The sequence below is a fragment of the Ostrinia nubilalis genome, chromosome 1 (genome assembly GCF_963855985.1).
Source record: "Ostrinia nubilalis chromosome 1, ilOstNubi1.1, whole genome shotgun sequence".
Taxonomy (NCBI): Eukaryota; Metazoa; Arthropoda; class Insecta; order Lepidoptera; family Crambidae; genus Ostrinia; species Ostrinia nubilalis.
The window spans coordinates 13409348-13428425 of record NC_087088.1 but is presented as its reverse complement, the minus strand read 5'-3'; positions in this window follow the sequence as shown (position 1 = coordinate 13428425).

Sequence of the window (19078 nt, the reverse complement as noted above, 5' to 3'; positions counted from 1 at the left end):
CATTGGCACTCATGTCTTGTTAATATTATAGCAAGCCTAAAACCAATGTTTTCCAAGAATAATTTTAATAAGAATGCAATTTACGAGTTCATTTTAAGTGTTTAGTATTTAATAAAAAAATTTTTACTTCTATTTATTGTTTGGCTGGCATACATTTAGTATGGAGGCTGAAAACATTAAATTTTCGGATAGATCCAGTTAATTCTGTAACCTAATATTGGTACCGTTGGATAGAGCTTGTGAAGCACTTTCAGGATTAGTAACCAGTTTTTCGATATCTTGTATAGTTTAGAAATAATCGAATGAGATCACTTATCGTTTCCACCCTGTATTTTAACCAGGCAACAATTTCAGATGTTTTTTTGTTTCGCTAAGGTAGACAATCGGCATGAGGAGAACTAAGTATGAAACACAAAAAATATTGCCTCGTTTAAAAGCATTTTTTTTTTTACAAATAGCACATCATTTCTTACTTCTTATAGTAAATACTTCGCTGGTTACTTTTTAGTTATTTTCGAGCCTACGCCGTAGGTCCGCAAACGCAATGGCAACATTGACTGAGTCAATCATTCAGAGAGATTGAATAGGCGATGCGGATTCAATTAAAGATTTATGCCCGGCTGCCGCGCCACCTCGCCTCGGCGATGTACCGGAGCATCAACTAGTACAGTCACTACCGACTACCAGCAAGGGATAATTATAATGTACCTATTTAACATACTTTTTTAATTTACCTTCAAGCCTTTAACGATTTTTCGGAGGGTAATTTTCGGAGCCCAGTTTTTGTTGAAACAGATGCCAGATACATTAATCAGAAAACGCCATTAATATACTTTAGAGATAAGGAACGAGCCTTTCTTAATCGACCTTACGCCAGCGTTTTCATCTAGCGAAGTCGACCTAGTAGGAAAATTAGCATCAAAACTCCAAATACTTTTGTCAGCGACTGTACCTAGCCGAGTTGCTAACGAGACTTTATCGTTCGCTCATTTACCTCTTTCTAAACGCGTACACAATGTTAAATAAATTACATATCTAATAAGTAACCGTGAACTTGAGTTGAGGCTCATCAATAACGTGCATTAATATTGGCTTAGGTGCATTCATCGGTCCCAATATGGCGGCCACTCGCCGCCATTAGGCTTTTGACAGTTGCAATCAATCTCAGCTGATGAATGGGTTTCGCGAGCGTGCGTGTGCTCGTGTGCGGTAGCCCCATAAAGAAGCGGTGCTTAATCCCTATCCGGCAAAGAATCCTATCTTTGATGAAAGAACAGAACTTTGAAGAATGATAACTTCAGTTATTTATGAGAGGCCATTTATGTGAGCGATGTGCAATAATTCTTAAATTGTTGTCGTGTCAAAACATCATTTTTAAGCCAATCAAAGCTGAAATACCAAGCCGTATAAATTACAGAAGCGTGAGACAGTTGGAAACATTAAAATATTCCTGACATCACCTGCCTTACAACATGAGATACTACTTACACTTACCCATTTGCTTTATTGGGTAGGGTATACACGAAGTCCTCAATCCGCAAGGCATCATGCTAAGGCCTCCAATATAACCAAGTGTCATAACAGGATGCATGCAATAGCCACTGTAGACTGATAGTTGACTGCCCTATTGGCGGTGTAAATCCACAAATCTGAAGATAACACGTCTTGGATATGGAACACTACTGACAGTAGTCAATACGACGATACCTCACGATACCTCACGATACCTTACTTACCTTACACGATACTGCAATAAAGAAATCTGGAATTACAAAAGAAAGCTCTTCAATTTGTTTGTCCTGGGGAAAAAGCTCTATCGCTGATTAGGGCGGGCAGACCACCCCCATGCCCATATTTTGAAGAAAGGCATTCCTTTAGAGCACCATGCTCTTTAAGGCACGTAGATATTGCTGTGTATAGTGTAGATATGGGGGAACGACTGCTCATACTCGTAATGCGAAATAAATGACTGCAGGTTGTAGGTACATGAATGTGTAGGTATCTACGTAAGTTTAAATATCTAGTAACTAGCTTTCCGCCCGCGGCTTCGCCCGCGTGGAAAATTTTGTCTGTCACAGAAAAACTATCGCGCGCGTCCCTGTTTCAAATACCGGGATAAAAACTATCCTATGTCCTTTCCCGGTACTCAAACTATCTCTATGCCAAATTTCATCAAAATCGGTTCAGTGGTTTAGGCGTGAAAGACAGACAGAAAGTAACTCTACTTTCGCATTTATAATATTAGTGTAGATGTCGGTATTGCTGCGTATGAAAACTATTCAAACATGAAAATTCAAGTCTCATATAGCTTTGGTTTAATTTTAAAGCGAATTTATGCCAGGATTATTGAATAAAATAAAAAAGAATAAAACGTAACATTACCTAGAGAACACGGTGGACTGACAGTTTTATTTTAAGCGACTCATGCATGCCTTGTGTTTGCGCGACTCAGAGATAGTGACGGCAAATAAGACACATTATGATGGATCGGCGCTGCATGCCCTGCTATGACATGTTCTTCAAATAAATTAATTGATGATGCTCAAAATCACCAGTCACTGCGATATTTTTACATTCTTCAGTGCATGCGTTTTTTGCTTGCTCTTTTTTACTTGCCAGTAAAGCATTTTTTAAGTGACAACTGAATTTTTGCTTAGCTTTTACTCAACGAGCAATTTTTACAATGTAAACTAAAATTGAGTTAAAATAATAGAAAAACATGCATTTACTACCGCTCTACATTTTAAAAATATCGTAAAAGTTTTCATTATAGTTAATTTATCTTAAAACTAGCTTTCCGCCCGCGGCTTCGCCCGCGTGGAATTTTGTCTGTCACAGAAAAACTTTATCGCGCGCGTCCCTGTTTCAAAAACCGGGATAAAAACTATCCTATGTTCTTTCCCGGGACTCAAACTATCTCTATGCCAAATTTCATCAAAATCGGTTGCGAGGTTTAAGCGGGAAAGCGTAACAGACAGACAGACAGACAGACAGACAGACAGACAGACAGACAGACAGAGTTACTTTCGCATTTATAATATTAGTTGGGATTAAAGTTATAAACGAGACAGATAATCGCAATTCAGAAACGTCGTCTGCCGCAATTATTGTCAGCGATCGATCTGAGAGCGGGCATAAAACAAAGACGCTGTCGTCATACCGCGTTTGCAGGCAACTCACGCGCACCGACCGCGGGCGCGAATTTGGACACAGGCTCGCTTTGCGACATTGTCCGTTTGAAATGTGTGGAAAGTTACTAGGATTCTGACAGCTCAATAGAATATACAATGAGACTTTTTGAGCTTCACCGCAACACTTCTTTAATGAAAGAAAGAAAAAATATTTATTTGGTTGTACAAAATAACAGGAAATTGCTGTTATTAATTGAGTTATAAAATTTACATCGGCCTACCATACTTTTTTCCTACTGCGGCACAGGCACAGGATTCGAACCCGCTACCTAAATTGATCTCATGTGATGACACAGTCCGCAAACCACCGGGTCAGGCGGCAATAATGGAACATTGGAAATAAATATTTCGGTGATTCATTACAATTTCTTTGAAGTATTTATTTATTCCATACCTACAAATAAAACCTACTGGTTACTGCTAAATATGGCTTACTGGAAACGCTCATAGCCATTGTTTCAAGAAGTTTATCTCAGCTCAAAAGAACAAAAGCCTGCACTAACAGTGTAACCAGAACTTCGTGAGTTCTAATTTGCAAGTCGAGTGTAGCACGAGAACGTTAAACATTTTAAGCTTGTCATCGAAGGCGTCATAAAAAGGCAGTCAGGCTAATTGTTTCGGGCCTGTCACGTATTGAGGGCTCGAGTATTGCCTACAAACTACAAATTTAAGTGACAATGAGCGACGCGGGTGGTCGCTCACCGACATTGTTCAGAACGCTCCATTTCTCGGAAGGTCAGCCAGACGTAGGCTCTGTGCCGTAAAGCCTTTGCCTAGGATCGTAAACGAGGCCTATAATTATAGGCAGCGCTCAGTCAGCCGCACATGAGGAAGTCGGCCTAAGTATAGAAAATAGAAACGCATAATGATAGGGCGCCGCTTCTTAGAATGACCGTTCAGGTGATTTCGTTTCATAAATTTTACGGACTACAATGTAAAGCCAATCAATCAGACGAATAAAATTTATGACACGGTTTATGTGGTATAACAATATGTAAGTATTAATCATATAGGTACTACCATAGCAACTGTGTAGAACATAATATTAATAGGTATCTATTGGTTAGTTACGCTCAACTGATTCAGAACAAAAGTCAGTCTTGAAATGAACTGCCTTTCACTCTGTCTAACACAGCAGAAGCTAATAGCTCAGTAGAGATACAAGCACATTGATAATAATAATGATTTAGATACATGATAAATGCTGTTTTTGCGAACAACACCTAACTTGAAAGTCAAATGTTGTTAATCAATGTTAGCCTGATTTCTCTAAGGTGTTATGGCTTTCACAATTTAAAGCAAGTTGTCAGTCCCCGCAGTCGCGGCGTGTAAAGTGCACCCAGGCGACGCGGGCGCACTGCTGCACTAGATTTGATCTGACGTAAGATAAATCCGCACTTGCTATCTATTTCAATTTCATTGGAGCGAGCGATATCTCACAAATATCAGAGTCGCGCAGCCGCGCCGACCCGGGGACCACCCAAGTCGTTTCTAAACATAGAACCGTTTATTATTTATACTAAGACCGATTCCGACAGACACGAAAATCGGAAACGTATATTTCGCTCCGTTTATTAACACTTATTTCGGCCATCATTTTTGATGATCGCTCCATGAAGCGCAATGAGTGTGCAATAAAAAAGTCATCATAAATAACAATAACTCAGGTGCATTTACAGGATGATAACTATAATTATCTACCTACTTACTTAGTAAAAACGTCTGTATTTTCTTGGAATTACCTACTCTGTAGTAGGTATGCTGATGAACTGAGATTGAGTTGTTGAGATGAGAAGATTGTACAGAATGATATAAGTAGTATAACATGAAAAAAAATGACTTTATTACACCCTATATCAAACAAAACAACATCGCTGCACTTAATTTAGATGGTAATAAAATGAGGTAGATATGTCTGTCATCCTACTCGTTTGTTTGCAAACGGATTTTGGTTGTTAATGTAGTGCTTTTATTTTGCGCTTCGGACCCTCATATTTCACGAAGTCTGGTCAAAGGGAATTGCTCGTCGCGGTCGCATGTTCAAGGCGACCGCGGCCCGAAACTCCCAACCGCTGGCATCCAATGGGACGTCTAAATGAAATGTCTGATATTCGACAGTATAATATCTCAGCAATTTATAGCATGCCGTAAATTAGGAGGAACGGTTATAATATTCTCTACGATCCAGATGATGAAGAAATATTTATCACGAAATAAGTTTTTATTTGTTTCTTAAGATTCTCAATATTATAATTTCTCACTCCGCCTTTTGAATGCGTGTTGACAAATGTGTTGTTTTTTAATATTTACGTTTGGGTCGAAGTAATGAAGTAATCTTATGTGATTTTAAACCGGATTGAAAGAAATCGGCAAATTCGAAGGGAAAGGCAGTCATTCCATCCGTCGCGACAGGACGGCACTTAAAGAAATAGGGTTACTTACTCCAATACAGGAACATAGAGTTGGACCGTTCCATGAAGGACTTGATAATTTCTATAATACAAGCTTAAAAAGATCAAGAAATATTTGACACTTCATTATCATCAAGTCAGAGTCCCCACTGCCGAAGGAGGACGGACTCTCTAATTTACCAGTGTAGCAACACTGCCCATGATGGCCAAACGCGTTAGGACTTAGAATGCTTGATTTTCGCATATTTATACCTTTTTGACATAACTTTGAGTCAATTTATTAAATGAAATCGATGATTAAGTATTAATTATTTGAACTAATTTGTATTAAGCTCAGATCATAGAAAGAGAATAGATATGAAGTCGCGCGTAACTACAACGAGAACCAGTGTCCCCACATTTCCCCCACCACAGCTTCCACACACACATTCAACTGTGTAAAAACAAAGCGACTGAGAGTCTACGACAACATGTGCAACCGGCTTAAAAGTGCTGTGATTGGCCAGAAGGCATGCCTTATGGCCAATCAATGGCCGCGTGACGTGACGCACACTTTGAAAACGCTAGTGAGAGAACAAAGATAAAATGGAGTCGACAAGATATCGATACTTTAAATCGCTAGGGGCAAGGCTCGAAACTGATTTCACAAAATGCTTATGTATGAAAACCTTTTTATTATTATACGTTATTATTAACTACTATCACGCATTTACTTTTTAATTATGGCGATCTGCGTACCGCATATGTTTATCAAAAATAATGCCTATATTAGGCTTTCAACTAGCTCTTATAGTAATTACATAGTTGACAGTTACTAATTACTTCTACTGTTATTATTTTCTGTTAAAATCTTATAATCGCAAGTAACACATCATTTTTTTATTTAAATTACAAAATAGAAAATTATAATTTACTTCTATTTATCGATAATAGGAAACCGCATTAGAACACGAGCACGGCACTATGTTACGACCGGCACATGCGGCCGTACTGTGTATTTTCACACGACAGTGGATATCGGAAGAAATTAAATACATTGCGCAGTAGTTGAGCATGACATAAAGTGGTTGCTAACTAAATCGTCAATGTACAAGTGTGTTAGAATTTTTATCACCACTGATTTCGATATCGCAGTAACAGTTACGGCACTGAATTCGTTCGTAAAAATGTTTAGTTTTTTTTATTTATAAGCAAAATACCAATGGATTTGCAATACTTACATGTAGTAAATGACTCCATTGTTCCTGTAGTTCTTCGTTTCACTTGTTTTATTGCACGTAACGACGCATTATCCAAAATATCGGAGAACATTTCCTTAGTACGACTGAATCGCGACTAACCTAGCCACGCGGCCGATGTTCGTTTCTGGGCATATCGCGGAGACACGCGCCACGCCCCCGTTTCACATCTATTCCCTTCTATGATCTGAGGTATTAAGTCAAGAAGTTTTTGTTTAGTCAATCTTCTCGGGATCAGGCGCACTGTGTGTATCTCCACTGTGGTGGTGCGCAGGCGCAGCCAACGCGGAAAGGCGAAATAAAATTTAATTGTCCGTGATTATTGGGTATTGTATTGCGTGTACGTCGATCGAGAAGTGCTTAATGTAACAAGTTTTAAGGGCGAATAAAAATTAGATGCATGGTTAGTCACGACTTGTGAGAGTAATTTCACGACTGGATGGGTTTAAATGATTATTACTGTTATAAATTCACATTGCGTTTTCCGTTTCTGAGGATTAAATTATTTTGATCATTAAAAACATGTTAAATTCTAATATCAAAGGCAACGTAACGCACATGAATACAAAATATACAATTATTTAGATGTTCCGGTGTGCTATCGCTTTCAAGAAACAGTTAACTTACACTTTATAACAAACGCAGAGTAGATCTAGGTAGATACAATAGTGTAGGTACTTGCTAGTCTACATCTAAATTTTATATTAAGACCAGTTGTAACAATAATATTTTATGTAAGAGAAACATGACATAATTAGATACACGATGCACGTTGGTCGCCACTTTGGTAATCATTGTTGGAATTCTAAAATACATTTTATATTTGGCTGCATTACAGTACTTAGTTTATACAATTTTATTTTGGTTTTAATATACAAAAGCACGTACAACATATTCATTTGGAAAAATTAGGTGGGAATTGAACTCATGGCCTTTTATTTTCCGTGACTGCTCTAACCACTGACATGTCTAAATTTCAAGGTGATAAGCCCAAAAGGCTTAAAGCAATTGACTTAAAATCAATTCAAGCGGTGTAATTACATCGTAAAGGAATTCCTTAACGATATGTATAGATAGTTACTATTTTGTCATTCACATGTAATAACAATCAAGAACTGTATTGAACACGAACTCGCGACTGTAATCTTTCTTTGCTATATTCTGCGATCTACTTAGTGTTATAGTGGAGTCTGTACACTAGGGATGTAACGGAGGTAGTTTTATCGGAACCGAAGTCGGAGTCGGAGTTTTTAAATTTGATTTATCGGAATCGGAATCGGAATCGGAATCGGAATCGGAATCGGAGTCGGAGTCGGAGGCAGGGTCAGAAGTGGTGGCATGAGAAAGAATTTTAATTCACAGACAAATAAAACATTATTTAATCATTTTTTTTAAATTATAAAATAAAACACAAACCATGGACCTATAAAAAAAGGCGGACGGAACTCGCGCTACAACAAAACTGTGACGCAAAATTTTGGCGTTTGTCTATTGTGTGAGTGAATTTAGGGATGCCATGTTAGCCAAAACATTTTACCCATTTATTTTAAGAAAAACATAGATCGGCAGATGTTACTTGGAAATGTAGACAGAATTTGAAACGGATGAAAGGTAAATGCGTTGAGGTAGGCGCGAAATTTTCAATGTTCAAATTTTCTTACATTGTTTGCAAGTCAGTGTCAGGGTATGTACATAATGTTGATCAAAAATGATTCACGCAGTTACAAATTACGAATCTTGTGTACATTATAATCATAATCTTATGCATCATCAATATAATTATTATTATCTCTGATAGATTTTAACATACAACCTGACACTGACTTGCAATCAATGTAAGAAAATTTGAATTCCGCAGTTCCACATTTTTGGGAAGGATCAAATCTGCCTATGAAAATATATCCCATTAAAACACAATTATTATGATAAATTATTTTATTTCTATAGTATGCGTAATAAATAACTAAAAAGTCCTAAAATTATTATTAATTTCCCATATTTCGGGTAATTTTCCCACTTAAATAACTGAAAACACTGGTCTTTGACGTATTATTTTTTCGAGTGAATGACGTTTGATTTCAATTAATTTCAATATTTTAATGTCGAGAAATAAGTCATTGGATTATTATTTTACCTGTGAAATGTGATTCCTTAATTTTTGTTTGTTCGAACGCAACGGTTTTTACACAATTTCATCACACAAGACATGTCGTATTCGTGTTGTTTTTTCGCCGCCTAAATGTGTCAACTGTGTGAAGTTTGCACTCGAAGTGGTGCGTCAGGGTGTGAATGTGTGCGTGCCGGCCTGTACGTACAGGCAAGCTGGTGTATCCTAATGTCACAGTATTTTGTTGATGAGAATCCGTCCGACTTTTTTTATAGGTCCATGACACAAACAATGAAAAAAATTAGCATATTATTTCCGAATAAACAAGAACACACATTATATTAAATGAACAAAAGCTTTAAAACAAATTAAATCAAATGAATTGACTCCAAAAGTAGTGTATTGTACTTTACGAACAAAAGCTTTGAAGCTTTGTCTCCGTCCAATCTATTTCTTAACAGTCAACACTGGCCGCCGTCGCCGCTATGTTATGCTTCGACCTCCGATTAAAACCTCCGATTTAAAAGTGTCGGAGCCGAAGTCGAAACCGAAGGTGTAATAATAATCGGAAGTTCCGACTTAACGGAACCGGAGTCGAAGCTCCGTAACATCCCTGCTGTACACAAGCAGTATCCTGCTCCTTGCCGGCTGTCGCCGCGTCGTGGGTGGCATCGCTCTTGTTTCCCCACAAAATAACCAAAAAATATTTAAATCCCCAAAGGAAATTAGTCCCTCTAAAACATCGTTCGGACATGTGTTACTTTTTTCGCTTTAAACATGTCCCTGGACAAGATTTATGGTCTGGTTCCCTTTCCGAACTTGTGGTCAAGTAAAAGTATTTTTTGAGTTTTAATTAAAATAGTAGAGCTCTTCAACATTAATTAATCAAAGTTTCAGTTGAATTACCTATATTTTAAGCTTTTACATGCACAATATTCTAACTATGCAATTTTATAAGGATAACTACTGGCCGAATTTGATAAAATTATAAAATTTTGTAATTTGTGCATGAATAATAAATTAACAGAAATCACACCAAAGCCGCAGGCAGATTCTAGTATTTAATAGGATGGGTATGGATAAAATTATTAAAAAATTAAGTTTTTTGCCCTATAAGTGTAGTTAACTTAAAAAATATAATAATCTATCATCAAGAGCAGGCTCTACGAGATGCTTAATTTTTTATTACACCGGTTTGTTTGATCAGAACCCTTCTTTAAAGTATTTGTCTGGGGATTCTCTAGTATTTTACGGGATGATAAGGCGCGTATGCGTGGGGTGCGCAGGTAAGGCGTAGCACAGGTAGCGCAAACAGCTACTGTTCGCGTCCTGAGTACACAGCTTACTCATACAATGCAAGCTGTAGGCACACCATGGCACTACAGTTTGGTGAGACATTCTTTATTGGCTGGATTGGTCCTAAAATTCTGTAGAAATTTTATTAATGAGATTTTCGCCTGCTGCTTTATTAAATTATTCAAAATAGCTCTCGAATTTAACTGTAAATAACATAAATTATTTACTCGGTATATTATTTCTGTACAGCTTGTCAACATTTGTCAAACTAGTATTTTACCAGTTGCTGCTTGATATGCTAATTTCCACCACGTTAAGTCTCATTATAATATGTTTTACATGTTTTTGAACATCATGTCTACTACCCACGGGGTTTAATGAAACTACGAGTACATTAACATTATCCGTATTAGGGTCAGATGAAACGTGGCAACCCTGTCTGAGGGATGATAAATCGAGTCGAGCCTTCTAGATAAATATGTTTGAACGGGACTTCGTAGTATTTATTTTTGGAGTAAAGTATCATGCCATTGATAAATCTTGTGCAGGTAATATTTGATTTCAAAAGCTCTAAACTTGCATTTTTATCAAAAACTTCCGAGCATCATTATTAAGTTATGTGTATCATTATTGAATCCTAAAGTTAAGCTATGAAATCGTATCTGACTATCCTAATGATAGTCTAAATCATGGTGACCATTGCGAAAAGCATACCGGGCAATTCCGTGGAGGAATTAAGCTTGTTGTTTAAACTGCGCCACTCGAGTAACAACGGCCTGCTAAACGCTTGCTTAAACAGCCCACTGTCCAACTCTTGTGTACTAATATTTTTTTCACCCTATATTTACTCAGGAGAGGCCTTCTCGAAACTGATGACAAGAGATTACCAATGACTGGAAAAAAATGCGAGGAATTAGAAACGCTTATGCTATTTTGGGAAGTGCTACTTGTAAAATGAAGTGCGGATGCAATTATTGTACACATTGTTGACATACGAGATCTCTTGCTTAACCATAATGAAAGACTCAAGTTAACCCTTTACTTTCAGCTGCAAGAATAACTTTCTTTCAAGATTCAATGGACCTAGCAGGTGTTACCTCACAATCAAAATTGGCAGACGCTTTGAGCTGGCATATTTTATGAATTATGTCAGTAAGTACTTAACCTACATAAAATAATCAAATTGGACCACTAATAAGTAACTTTCTTGAAAGCTTGTAATGTTGATCTTGATTTTTTCACATTTAAAGACAAGTCTTGTAAGTTAGATATTGCTATCATGTTTAATGTAAATATGAACAGTAAGCCTTCGTGTCCGCCAATAGTTTCGTTTATTTAGGGCGTCGAGCCGTTGGTAATGTGTTTCTACCGCGGCGCGGGTCATACATTTTCTCGCCCCACTAACGTCAAACTGTCTTGGACAGGTTATTGAAACGGGCTATTAGTGAACCTAGATACCCATGATGTAGATAATAACCGGCGCCAGACAAGTTTTCACAAGACTTGGAGTTATTTGTTTTAAATTAAAATAAATTAACCGCTCTAAGCGTTTAATTGAATGAATGTCGGTTTTGTTAATTGAAAAAATATTGCCATCTATTAATTTGCTAATAACGCGTTAGTTTTCAAGCTAAATAAGAAAACAGAGCGGTACCTTTAAAAAGGTTTCTTTTATACAGACAAATTAAAAAAAACGTTTAATAATGAAGATGATCATCGTCATCCGCAATAGATAAAAAGAGGTGAAAGAGTTGTCATTGACCAGTACCTCTAGTACGAAAAACTTTCGAGTTCGTTTCGTTGCGTATTCAAAGTGTCATCGAAAAATTTTGTATGAAAAATTAAACAGCGCCCCCTAGGGCGGCTATAATATAGGGGGCGCTGTTTAATTTTTCATACAAAATTTTTCGATGACACTTTGAATACGCAACGAAACGAACTCGAAAGTTTTTCCTACTAGAGGTACAGGTTCTGTTTGACAATTCGTCTCGAGAAGATTTTGGGATTCTGTATTTAATGTCTGTATTTTTAGCTCTACCTGTCACTGTCTCTCATGCCAGAGTGTAGGGATGAGTAAGAAAGACAGCTGTCATTGAAGATCCGGTGATCACCGTGGGTCTTGCCTCGGGTCGCGTTTGGCTGGTCACAGTGGCCGGCGTGGCGGATTAATGTAAATATCGCGCTGCACCGCCCACGGCCGCTTTGACGTAAACTCAGGAAGCACGGTACTGCCGTGACTGCACTGTGATGTGCTGACCGGTGTCCACTGTCTAGATGTGACGACACTAAAGGTTTTTCGTTGAGTAAACATGGTTTCAGTTGCTGCATACATCAAAGTTAAGAATAAGTCTTCAGTTTATAAAAGCCTTAAAGGCTTTCGGCCTCTCTTCCATCGAAAAGATCGATCTCTCTTCCATGTTGTTCATTAACATATCACTTCCGTATCTCTCAGTTTTAATTATGCATTTGTTGACAATAAACGGAAATAAACAAATGAATACCTTATTCCCACTAAGAAATTACATGTGTAGTTAAGATGATGACTGAGACACCAAACTAATTAATCATGAAATATTAATTCCAAAACTAATTTTACGTTGCGTATGCACAGGAAGACATCCAAGAAGTAAACATTAAAAGGTAATTTTAATTCATTTGCTTATCTAAATCGATTTTATGCTAATTGAATTCCGATAGTTTATTGCATTAATTAAAGTCAATGGTAATGGAAACAGATCGTAAGATAAATCGTAGATTGAAGAGTGAATCGATGTCACGCTCGAGGCAAAGTTTGTTCAGCCGCGGTGGTAAAAAATATCTGGGAACATAGTTGAGACTTCCTGCCCATTCATCGACTTTCAGTTTTCTCAGGAGCCGCGCTGACACAATTACCGGCGATGATCGATTGTCGGATATTTACTTTCGATTACGAGATTAGCGATCGCCGAGTTGATTGAACCGCACTTGACTCAATTCTATCCACTAATCGTCAAGCGTCGTCATCTTGTTTATCGATAAAGTTTGGTTCTTCGAGCATTACCAAATGTTTCAATATGCTACGAAAATAAGAATCACTGATATCTAAGCAGTTTAACACAGACAGTTTTGCAAGTACGAGAATAAAATCAATCGTACAAAACTACGCAGATGTTAAAAACACAACGTGCATTAAAATACTTGCATCTCAAATTAAATAGGCTTAAAATTAGAACTTTTCTTAAAATATGCCAATGTAAGAAAGTGTGACGAAGGGTCTATAGACCTATGATGTAATTTTTGCAATATGACTTTATCTCGAGATTACAAAGATAAATCTTCCCTTTTGAAGGCTTTGGTGAGAGCTATTTACAGCCCATTGTGTTGGTTGTTATCTTCTGTCCTACTAATTGAGTCATCCTACACCAGAATGGTATTGTTTGCAAAACTTGAGCACGGCTCAGCCATAGCGGTGAGCCGATGTGGGTGGTCGTTGTGCATCGGTGATACATAGATACAGATTCCATTTTCAGGTCACGAGCTACTTATTATGGGAGATAATAACATCTTTGATAAATGCAAATTTTTATCCAGCTACATTTGGAGAGATTTATGTACCTAAGTCTATCTTGGACAGAACATGCGGAATTATTGCATGGCAAGGAGCGAGGATCTGAGGTAGGTAAGTTCTTCCTGTCCTATTTGATGTAATAAGTTACGGTGTGTTTGATTTAATCAACTCAATGAATTACAAAATAATCATAACGCCATTACAGCCGCCATTTCTAATCTCGCATCACAAAGAGACTAAAAAAGTCATGCGCAGACAGGGTGCGTGACGAAAGGCGCTTCTATCCGCCATATTGCAGGGGTGGGAGGTGCGGCGCGGGCGCACCGAAGGGCGTACAAATTGATTACGGCGCGGTGACGGACTGACAACCAGACCTCCCACGACGGCAGAACTACAGCTCTGATGCAACTGCCCCTCTATTGTACTGCACATTCAAACTCCCTTCACGGTTCACTCTGATTGAAATCAAAAATGTATGATGGCAGTTGTATGAGCGATCTATTGCATCTCTCATGGGAACATATTGGCATTTGTCCGAAAAGATTTTATGTGTGCTCCGGTAGCCGAGACATTCGTTCCACTGACAGGTAGCATTGATTTATGGTGCCCAAGATTTGACCCGACAGCCAAAAATGTAGAGCTTCCAATACCTAATGAAATAGATTTTGAAATCTTGCATGACTTTTCCCATATTTTTCTTTTTAACCATGTTTTCAATCATATTTATGTCACCGTTGCTCGTTGTTTGAAATAATGCAGTTTTCCTTTATTGATTTGTAGCTAAGCCTAGTCTTACTAAAACATATCATAATAATGCCAGAAAGTTGGAAATGTTGCTTCTACACTTACTATGGTCTATGGTTCTTCGATTTCTGTCCAGTGAGTAAGAAAATCCTTTTGTCGCGCTAGTCTAGAAAGCTGTCTGGTCTACATGCTGCTTTCAAAGCAATAAACCAAAGCTTATTTGTAGAGTACTGACGCATTAAAATAATTAGTTAGTCATGCTTAATTTAGAAGGTAATTAACATTTGTCATAAATCATCATCTTATTTTTCATTTGCTTTACTTGTCGTAAGAGAAAAAAATGTGTATGACATTTTGTCTACAAACAAAGCTGTCTAGCTAAGTAAATATTGTGCTGTCTATGACATTAAACTATAAAATTATTGTAACTCCTCTTTCCCTATTAACATAATTGTTGTGTCGTTTGACTGTGATGTTTGTTGTTGTTTTAGGTGGTGGTTTTAAGGTTTTAAAAAAAAAGAAGGGGAAAAAACTGCAGCATTAACTAAAACATCTATTACTGAAGCGGACTAAAGTATGTGTCTCCTTAAACACTTGACATTGGCAGAATCACCGCGGCAATAAATCCGCGGGATAGTCCAAAAAAAAAAGCAGTCTAGGAAGGACAAAAACATCTCTATTGGACTTTATCAATCGTAAAGAAAATATATCTACATTTTTCTCTAAAGGTAACATAGTCATAAAATTACACTTAGTGTAGGTTCGTAGTCCAGGGTCATAGAATAAACATGAAGGCTCCACCCGAGGGAAAGGCAGCTCACGTGCGCAATCCTTTCTTGTTTATAGATCCTTAATTGCTCCAGGATTGGTCATGTACTCTCCTTTATGGTATCGCGGTCAAACCTAATTGTTTTTATGACTATCTGTTTTTTGTGCCCTGTATTGGTTTTGTAATCGGGTGTTGGTGGTCCATCGTTTATTGGCCCCAACTTTGTCTACGGCATTTTAATAGACTGTAATGTCTAATTAACTGTTTAGCAGACCTAGTTCACGTCGCAACTTAATTTATAGGTGGCTAGGTTATGAAATGAAGTGCTAGGTATGATGGATGCTAAATGTTGGATACATACAAATTGGTACATATGTAGTGGTTACTTTTGGCTAACTTTTATTATGTGGTACTTGAAGGCTTTGCCCGGATTCCCATAGACCTTCCCACTAAGGCGATCGACGGAGTATCGAGGTTATTTAGCCTCACATACCTACCCTGTCCTCGCGGGGTAGGTATGCAATTTCATGCATTTTTCCCCGAAATTAAAAAGGCCAACTTTTATTTTGATCAAATGAAAACAACTTTAAAGCTTCCATGATCTTAGAAGAGTATTTGCATATCCATAATGGTAGTGAACGTATGTACAACTCCTCATGCTCTGTTTGTACAGTACAGTAGCTCGGTGTTTAGTCTTATTAAGTTAATGAACCTTGACGAAAGGGCCAATAAGGACGAAGGCACGGAGCTTAAAGCCCCCTGATTTGTGAGCTTACTCAACGTAGCGGTAGCTCTTTTGTTCTGACGCCCTGGGAGGCTACTGGGCAATAAAGAACTTAAACAATACCGAATAAAAATTCCAAATTTTGCGCACACAATGATGCCGGAGTTGACAAAAGGTAGCGAAAGGTGCAAAACAATAGCCATATCGACAATATGCAATATCGACGCAGAACATACAATGTCGGTGTTGGAAGGATTTTAAATTAGTCTTTTGGTATTGTGTACCAGAATTTCAAAGACAATATTGTAAAACATGACACGTCAGATATCATTTTAAAATACTTCATGCAGATTTTAATTACGTCATCATCATCCATCACACAAAGCACATATCGTAATGTCCGCCTAAAAGCCTGTAACGTGTCATTACACTGCAAATTTTATGAATGCTCAGTTCATTATGTTAATTGAGCGATCGTAGCCAGGAGTCGCGAAAGTGTAAGGCTCTCGTGCGATGCGCAAGCGTGTCATCAGCGGTAATAAGGAAGGCGCGCGCGCATGCGGGCTGCAGCAAGGACGTTATGGCGCTGTAATGATAGTTCTCGGATGCCTGCGCGGCCGCCGGACTCCTTATAAGGAGCCTTTCAGCTCGCGGTGGTGCTTGACTAGATATTGCTTCAGCTAAGAGGCTCTTGAACATGTGTTTTATAACGGAATATCTGATATGCACGTGAGTGTAATCGCTTAGACTAGCTGTGTCATAGCGTTTTCTGTCCTACCCTTTACTTGCACTCATAACATAGTCAACCTGTGTGAATAACCCTGAGTTACCTCATAAAAAGTGCATATACCTAAATAAAATGTGCATGTAATTAATGTAATCATTGAATCTCATCTGATATTAAAGGATAATCATAAGCTAGTATTTCCAAGTTACAAAGTTGATCATACAGGTATCAGATAAAAGGACTACGCGACCAAAGCAAGTGGGTTGTCTACCTACGTCAGGCACAGCCATCAACTTTTACTAGCCATTGTACCATGCGAGCTGGGGGGCACTGACGTCACAGCAATTTGTGGTGACACCACCTATTAGGCACTTCTACCGTCCTACTTGCTATAAGGCTTAGCTTACATCCGCGCAGCAAAGTGACGATCAATTCGATTGAGGATCTTACAGGCTCATAAAAACGACACTTAGCTACTGGACTATAATATAAGATATTTATTTAGCTACTCATGAATGTGAATGCCATATAAAATATATTATCATCGTACTCCTGTCCGAAGAAAACACTTTAAGGACTACGCTCCGGATTTCATTCATGAGTTTGGTCATCTTTTTTCTACTAATACTACGAGTTGTGATATTCCTTCTGTGGAATATTTAGAACTTACTATTTATTTATGACCGATTGCTTTTGATTGAGTTTTTAAAAAGTTGATTCTGTCTAGTGATTTGAATTTATATGTTTTATATGACTTAAATATAATTCATCGTTAAGCCTAATGAATATCCGCAAACATCCAATTAACGGTAGCGAAAGGGAAGCGGAAGACTTAACATTAGTTAGATTCCAAAATAAAAGTGTGTGATATTAGGAAATGGGAAGAGAAAGAATTTGATTATAACATCAAAAACTAATTTGCGGAAACCAACATCAGAAACACGAAAGTTTCTGACATAACTATAGGTACCTTCCTGAGGTAAAACCAACGGTAGACTCTGGGTATCTCTGGGTGAACAAATGTTATGGTCGCTCGAGATTACATTACGGCAATGACCAATGTAACAAGACTAGAAATGTAAATTGACTGAATCTGACTGGTCACGATGGTCAAATACCATAAATGACCGGTCAAAAACGGTCAAATTCAGTCAATACACATTCAATATTACTGTACTACCTAATTTATATGCAATTTTAAATAAGTTAATTTGTAATAAATTAAGAGAGAATAAGACAAACGTAGGCTTTTATCAATCATAAAATCTAAGAAAAAACTAAAAAAGTTCTAAACTATTACTGAAATCAAATTAACCGAAATTGACCGTTTTTGACAGTTTATGACTTGTTTTTGACCGTTTTTGACCAATTTGACCGTAAATGACGGTCAGTCAAATCCAGCCGCTTTAGTCATTTTCAACACTAAACAAGACTTTAAAAATCCCGCTTGTGTTATTACTTGCGTATCTTGTATTAAACCTGCAATGTACCGGTCATGATTCTTTTCATAATCTTAATCGTTGTTTTGATAAAGATAACTGGGAGTTAAGGGCCTTGTAGCCTTCGTTAATATAAGTTGTTTATCTTAGCGAGGTCTTTTAAAATGTCTCTTAGCTTTACGATCGGATATGAAAACGTAAATCAGCAGAGACGTGGCGATGTCGAGATGCATTTTTGCAACTTTTTAGCTTTACTAGGTCATTAAGAATTACCTATTAATCGTGAATGGCTGTAATATAGGTAAAGTAAAACAGGCAATTTTAGGATGCTTATTGTGTTTCTTCAGATAGATCAAAGTGCTTCTTGAAAATGTAAAATTCGTTATTTTTGATTTAGGTATCTGATCTATGGAAGTTAACTGATCACATTTCGATTCATAATCGAATATTACTTAAGTAGTTATATAACTTAAGAGCCATTTTTTTTTTGCGTTGGTAGTTAAGAATTTATAAGCATTTCAAACGAGTGGTGTTCAAACTCGTAACTACGAATAAGTAAATCCCTTCTACAAGAGTTTGCAAACTTGTCCATACTTAAACGCATCCAAATGGTAAAATTGCCACCATTTTTGGAAGGTATGCATTCTTTGCCTTCATGTAAGCCTCATATCCTTGGTAATACTGTAATTTCGATTCGTAGACCTTTTCGCGGAGACGTTAACAGGAACATTATGTTTTAGGTATTCCGAGCTCGACAAAGTAATGGTACAAACACGTGGAATACGTGGGTAAGATAAGATTTTTATAGTTCTCGAACTCTACATTGATAGGTCATTGTTTGTTCAGTTATATTAGTTTCAATGAAATAAGAATACCATTTAGATG